Here is an 8,170-nt window from a genome sequence, read left to right as displayed (position 1 = left end):
TGTTTATTTCCTCTATCAGATAGCAGACATTTGAAGCCTTAACCTCATATGAAAGTGCTGTCATGGGAAGCTTCGAGGAACTCGGCTGAAAAAAAAAGAAATTTGAAAAGTCAACTCACATTACTGCGAAGTGTCAGTGCTTGGTGCAACTGTCTGTGTTCATAAAGTCAGATTTATATTATATAATACTGTTATAAAACATTAGGGGGACACTTAAGCTCTGCCGTTAAGGGTATGAAGCGATAGCGTCTCTCTCTCTCACACACACATTTCCTTTCTTCTTTTTTTGAATTTTTAGCTTTTATTTATTTTATATTTCGATTATTTGTTTCTTTATTTTATTTAATGTTTTATATTTTATACACCCTTATTCAGGGTCAGCAACAATCACCTTTCCATTCTGAGCAATTTGACACCTTTGAACACATTCAATTATTTCAGTATAATCAATTACGCATTTTAAATTTTCTTCATTAGCATCACCAAGTACTGGTTTTTCCTTCTGAGCATTTTGTCACCTTTAAACCCTCAATTTCCATTTTTTAATTGTTTTGATGCTTTATTTCATCAATTGGTTCATTAATTACAAATATTTTATTATTTCATCATCGCCTATTGCACACCAATCATCTTCACTCACTGGAAGCAGAAATTACCATGACACATTTTTCTTTTTTTTTTACGCAGCTCCCAATTATTTCCGAGACCCGCGCCAATAACTGCGTCGACGGCATAGGAGGAAAGTGATAAGCGCCATTCCGACTTACGTCAAATTACGCACGATTCTTTCATCTCAAAACATATTGCATCCTCGCTCATTTCACCAACAAGTATCCCACTGGTAGCAGTGGGATGAGCGACGGTGATGCGCAAACCAAGCAATCTCGCGATCGTCTCTCATAGTCGTTAAAGTAAATAGCAAAGGAACACAGACAAAAACAATCTGTACGTTACAAAACTCTAGATACTGTACCTGGATACGGATGACGCTGCGCGGATCGACGAGGGGCCCATGCACAACTCGTAGAGCAGTTTGTAACCGCTACGCCTCGGCTGTCAAAATACGCTTCTTGGCTTTGCTAACAGACACCGCCAGGGACAGAAGAGAGATCCAAGCACAGCACACTAGGATACAACATGAAGAGCGCGGACAGAACGGCGGGTGCTGACGGACGGACACGAAGCGAACCAAAGCGAACGGATGGAGCGAACAAAATATGGCTGCCAGCGCCAGATCAGCGTGCCGCTCATGGTTGCCAGACTTACTTTTGTAAACCCACTATTGGCATTGCGTACTGCTAGTGGGATAGCCCCTTAGCAAGTAGCTTCAGAAACTTTTTCTATTCTTCTAACTTAAGGGCAAATGTTTTCTCTGTGCTGTGGATGTTTGCTTTTGTTTTGTAGCAAAATTTTTGTACTGCATGCGTACTCAAACTAGTAGCCTTTTGTTTTTACAACAAGTAAAGAGAGCAGATGAGCAGAATAATTTAAGAAACGTTTATTCAGTAAAGCAGCATGGGGGCAAGCATGCATAATTAATGAGTGGCTTGCACTACGAAGATGTTCTACGGTTCTTGCAGGTCTCCCTGGAGTACGTCAAGCAGGCTTGTGAAATTGATTCCAGGCACAAGCTCAAGCCCATGCTTCACTTGAAGTTGAGAGACCTGGATCCAAATCATTTCGAAAAAGTGAATGTGGCATCCGCACATGCTCTTTTGCATCACGCCACTGCTGCGGGCCTGCGGTACTTGGTGCAGAATGACCACTTGGCCAAGGAGGCCCTCACAACTGCATTGTTTATTGAGCAGGTGTTCCGGTGGTTCACTATAATGAGCTCGTGTTCAAGAAAAACAACTGAGTGAAATCTGCCTTCAGAAAGCAGATGAGGCAAAGGCCTTCTCGCAGAGTTTATTAGCATGTTTAGTGACCTGCAGATCACAGACAAGCTGGGTAAGGGGTGTTGGAAACCACTGCAAACAGGAATTGTACTGTCAACATTGTGTGCTCTGCAGCTCATAGAGTATTATATTGTTAAAAATAACTTCAGGTTTCTCATGCTGAGCAGGAATAGCCAAGATGCCCTCGAAAACCTGCTTAGTACTGTTCGACTGAAGTCTCCCATTCCACGGTCAAGAGAGTTTAAGTCAACGTTTAGGATAATTGTGCTTGCACAATTTTCGCAGCCTTCTCGGCACAGTTCATATTCTGCTGATGCCTCACAGGATCTTCTGACCTTCTTAGGAAACCGACAAGAGTTGACAAAGCACTCTGTAGATGATATTGTGAACAGAAGTCTAGATGGAGTTATAGAGCTCTGCAAAGAGGAAGAAGACAGCCTTTAGTATTTTGCTGGTTATGTTGCATATGCTGTCGTCCACAAATACAAGCTATGTCAGCAATTCCATGCCAGCATCATTGATAAGAACAAGGAAGTGCCTGAGCTGGTGGCCTTAATATGTTATACCAGACAAGGGCGAAATCCACTTAAGGTTCCTTCAGAGTCTCTTGTGAAACTGCTGCACTCATGTGAGCAGCTCTTCCGTGCCAATGGGGCGTTTTTGTTGGAGTCGAAGTGCAGTATTGAGACTCTGAAAAAGGCAGCAGAGTCCAAATTTCAATCCTTCGCCAATATCCCTTCATGCCACAATGTGGCATCAAAGGCTATATGCCATTGTTTCCTCTGTAGACTGAGATTTTCCATAAGAGAAAGAAATGCACAACTTTTGCTGAAACTGCGTCAGCCAGGAAAGTTTGGCTCGAAAAGTGTTGGGATGCGCATTTTAAGCCAAAATATAAGCTGATCAGTGAATACAATCCTCGTAAATGAAATACTGCCAGAGGCTAGTGAGAAACTGCTGTAACTTGGCTACTGCCTTCCTGCCTAATACGGGTGAAAAAAAAAGTGCATGCACACATGTCCTCAAGATGGTATAGTAAGGGGATTTAAGTCTCAGTGATGCATCGGCAATGAGGGACACAAAAGTGGATTACTCCACATTTACTGAGGCAGCCTGAAGTTCTACAAAAGCTCTCGACATCCATCACACAGCTGATGGGCGTTTTTATATTTTGCATTGATTGGAATAACCTGTCTTTCTACACCATGTATTATCCCAAATAAAGAAGTCAACGGAAAACTAGTGTCTACCCCTGTATGATGTTATGGCCTTTAATGACTAACAGTGTTTCTTCACAGGGCCTGCATGTCCCTCTGAGTGTTCAGCGTTGCAGTGAAGTGTACAGCGATTGTCAAGTCTCTTTAGCCTCTCTGCTTATTCTGCTGCCATTTCTAGCATTCTGCAGTAATGGTGTTCTGTAGTGTACCTGTATACAGGAACACTGGTCGGCTGTATACAATAAAGTTCTAAATGCAAGCTGTTTGTAAAGTGCTTTTCTAATCCCTGTCTCCTACACAGAAGTAGGTTGCTAGCCTATGTCTGCATGCTAACTAGATTTAACTAGATTTGTCTACGTTGGTTAACTATTCTACTTATCAAAAAGCCCTGAAGGACCCTCTGATAACGATCTTGTGGGGGGGGGGGGGGGAACAGAAATGAAGATGAATATTAGAAAGCAAATTGGAATACTACAATCGTAGCATTTTGCATTACAGTGAATGCAGGCGTTAGAAGACGACTAATTCATATATCCGAACTGAATGACGCTTAGAAAAAACACGGGACTGGATAAGGGCAGTTCGAACGATCGCAGCGTGAGAAGTTTTCAGTAGACGAATGGAAGTCATATATGGTGGTATAGGTAATATATTGCAAGATAGTGGAGCGCGAGAAAGTCTGCGACCTATGCTATTGGTTCAGTTCACCTGTCTGTCAAATGCATTGCTTTAGACTGCCTGCCTTTGCATTGCGTGCAGCGGGGTTTCGTTGCAAGCATCGTATAATATTGCAGACAGAAACCTACGGTATCGTGCATTTTAATGATTTTCGGCCAGGGGATGCAAAACGTGCTTTGTTTTCACGTAAAAATTGCGTAGTATTGTCATACTGAGCATATTTGCATCATTAATGTCACAGCTACGAGCTACAGCAACCGCGCTTCGCGATCTCTGACAGATCATGCTGTGCCATCATGTTATGCTAATCAGATGAGTTTTCCATGTTATGTTTTCCAGCAAAAGTACTATGGGCTTAGAATCGATGTCTGCGCCTTTATACAGCGTAAGGAAAAGGGATGCCTGTAATAGAGCGTGATTTACATGCCAATAAAAAAAAAAGGCGCACTGCTTGACATCGTCTGCCCCGCCGTGATCACAGCCCCTGTACGCCCAAGGAGCGGCTTTCCCGCAGAGTCCCCCCCTGTAGACACAAAGAGCGGCTTTCCCGTAGAGCTTGGAACGAAATGGCGGACCTACGCGCAACTCTGCTCCCTGCAGGAGCATATACAGGAACACTAGTGCACCGCATTTTGTTTCATCTCATGCTGTACAGCAAACATCTTCAGCATCTCGCGCTATGCTACAAACATCGTCGTCTTCACCGTCGTGCCCAGGCAAGACAGCATTATGCTATCGCCGCGGTCAATCACGCCTCCTGTAAAACTGCAAAGCACCCTCGCGCTGAGCAGTGAACATCACCGTCTTTACCAAGTTGCAACTGCAAGACCCTTTCTCGCTGTACTTTGAGCATTGTAGTCTTCATGCAGTTCCCTGGACACCGCTAATGTATTGCCCTTAGTTGAATACACCATACACATATATACACCCTCTCGCAGAAGACCGAGATCGCAGTTGTGCTAAACAGGCGGCCGAGACCATCGAACGATGAGAAGCCAGACTGGACCGTTGCCGAGAAGCTTACCACGCGCAGAAGCGAGACAAGTTCAAAACGGCAGCTGCGACTGCATCTGCGGTCGATGGCTAACGCTCGTGAAACTTCGATCAAGGACAGTTGAACCTCTACCAAGTTTTTTTGTTTCAAATATGTACGAGGTAGTTACAGAGAGCAGAACAAGTACAGGGTCGTCCAATTTTAGGATGAACACGTGAGCATATGGCCGCGCTCTTCGGAGCAACCTGTAGCGTGATGCCCTTCACACGTTCAGATGCTTTAACGGCACTCACTCCACTCCTACTCTGAAAACACCCGCTGAGCTAGGTCACGTGGTATACGAGGGGATTAGGGAGTTCAACTGGATGTACGTATGTCGGTTCGAATGCCTTTCCTTAACTAGACTACTAGATATTTGCCAATCAGGCTGCCAAATGGTATAATTACACCCGGAAGGCTGCCCGAACGATTGCGTAACAAATGTGTACCAAAGAGGGGGAGTCTAGATCCAGATGGAGGTACGTTAGTGAGCCGTTTCGAGAGAATGGTGCGCAGATGTGGCAAGGGGGGAAGTTCCTGCCACAGTAGTACCTGAAGCACTGCTTTGGTGGCTCGACAGCGGCTGGCATCGCAGCTGTGACGCAAACGAGCCACAACGATTGTGGAAAGAGCAGCGAGGCATGACGTAATATCCGGTTTTAGTTACTACACATTGCAACACGTCTTTATATGCGGTCTTGCTTGTTATATCTGGTTTTTAGCTACGAAATACTACAATTCTGCGTTATATCTGCTCTGATTCCTTATATCCGATTTTCAGTTGCGACTTACTGAGACACTTCATTATATCCGATGTTCATTAGCTCTCGTTTAGTATACTGCACTCTCATCCACTTTATACCTATAAGTACCACAACGAATTTTTTTATTGATGACGTTCCACTACCTGACTTTTGGTGTCACAACACCCGGCGAAATGCTCTGTGTTGCATGAGACATACAGAGCGTTCGCCTTCAAAAAAAAAATCTTGAAAAGAGCTCGGAGTGGCACAAGTGGTTCAAAAGTAGCAGAACATCACTGAAAGACGACGGAAGACCTGAACATAAAAAAAAAGATCCGGGCGACACTCAGGCTTCGCTTTAGGAGTGAACATGAAGCGCGTTTGTATTCCGCGAATACTTTTATATTTTTCCTTTAGGTTCATTTTGGGAAACTGAAGATGCAGTATCTCACTTAACAGGGGCAATCTACACTTCTTAGAGGTGCATATGCCGTAGGCTAGAATCCTTATCGCAAACTAACTGCCAACGTGACTAGATGATTGATGCTGAATGAGAAGCGAAATAGTGCGACACCACACTGAACGATAGGCAAAGTACGGTTGCGCCATAGTTTTGATTCGAATTCACATGCATGTTTTCTCCGAAAGCCGTTTTTTTTTTTCAATTTTTGTTACAGGGATGGCGACGCCTTTTTGTCTTAATGAACTGTATGCGCTTCGCGTAAAATGCCCAGATCTTCCAAGAACATATGATGCATCGTTGGGTACGTATCTATGTTAGACGTAGTGAGGTGAATGTGTGGCACGTGGGAAAAATGTGTCTGTACTGTCCTGGTAGGCGTACCATACCTATGCTCTGATTGAGAAGAGGCCATGATGTCTCAAGTATATCCAGTTTCCTTTTCAAAGAAATATAAATTCGATGTCGTCAACACTTCAAAGCCGCCTAGGTCAGTCACTTGCTTTATAATCTTCCCGAAAATTATCTTGTATAAGTGTACGTGTGCAGGGTTTCTTTTAAACGAACCTTTTTTTAGATGAACGAGGACAGTCGTGGGCAAAATAAAACTTGTTCAACATTGATGCTGCAGCTCGTGATCAGCACACAGCAATGTCACATTTTGTGGGTCCGCTCATATTTCATTGTGAGACATTCACGTTCTCACATTTCTATGTAAGAAATTTGTACTTGTCTATAGAGGCCAATAAAGGTACGCTTCAAGTTATAACGGATGATTAAAAAAGATCTATTGCTTCGTAAAACCCTAACAGGGACATTTATATTTCAAACCAAGCCAAAAATCTAAATTTATGAATCAATCCCCAAAATGTAAATTTCTGAATCAAAATAAACGGGGCACTGGATCATACAACACCAGAATGAAGTTTGGCTTAGCTTGGTTTATAGCGTTTAACGCCCCAAAGCAACTCACACTACGAGAGAGGCCGTAGTGAAGGCCTCCGGAAATTTCGATCACCTGCGGTTCTTTAACGTGCACAGACATCGCACAGCATACAAACGCCTTGCATTTCGTCCTCATCGAAAAGCGGCCGCCACGGCCGGGATTCGATCTTGCATTCTAGGACACAGCGGTCGAGTGCCCTAACCACTGTACCAACCGCAGCGGGTTCTATAACAAGGATAGACAAACGCGTACGGTCTATGGCCACGGCGAAGCATTCAAACTATCATGCCGCGTTCCATAACGGAAATAGGAATGTTTGTTGTGTTTAAGTGCAAGGGCGAAATAAGCATTACTAGCCTATGTCACTAGCCCATTACTAGCCCATATATTATCAAATATTCATTGCTTTTCGGTGTGTAATGAGTAGCAGCAAGACTTTGATAGAAAAAAAATGTAGTCCGTACTGTTCTATGCGCAACAACATCTTACCTTTGTCGTTGTATTTTCGCCGGTAAATATATGTGTGAATTTGGGTTTTCACCAAAATTTGGGAGTTCTTTCACTTTTTTAAAAACTCCGGCGAAAAACGCGCGAAAGCCTTTTTGTACACCCATTGCACGAAAATCACGGCGCTTTTCAACTGCTCTTGGCTGGAATGCACTGGGCATAACGCATCTGACAAATAGTGCAGCAGCTTCCCGTCTAATACCGCTGTCACACGGGCATTTCGAAGGCCCTCGAACCAACTTCCTATCGACTCGAAGGCCTTCGAAAGCTGCCATACGGGCGTTTTCAATGGCCAGTGAGTCGATTGTCTATCGAGTCAACGGAACAGCTCAGAACTCTATCGAGATCTCTAAGGCCTTCGAAAGTCGCGCAAGGTTGCTAGCGTTGACCAGAGGAGCGTCACGCACACACGCACACAGCGCGTTTACGATAAAAAACGTGAACAAGCGTTATTATTTTTTATCTTTAATTTACGCGGTAAAATATTAATACCCGTAATAATTTTAAAATAGTATCGCTATTTTTTTAGGCGTATTATTTATGTACTCTTCTCTACTACTGCATGCGATGCCGAGAACAAAAAACAATGAAAAGCACAGTCGTATGAACGCCAACGCGTTAAAAAAAAAAAAAAAACAGTTGTCCTTGAATAACAACTAAACACCTGCAGTTACTAAAAAATGGTAAC

The sequence above is a fragment of the Amblyomma maculatum genome, chromosome 1 (assembly GCF_055883805.1).
Source record: "Amblyomma maculatum isolate TAMU_Amacu chromosome 1, ASM5588380v1, whole genome shotgun sequence".
NCBI lineage: Eukaryota > Metazoa > Arthropoda > Arachnida > Ixodida > Ixodidae > Amblyomma > Amblyomma maculatum.
This window is presented reverse-complemented; position numbering follows the sequence as displayed.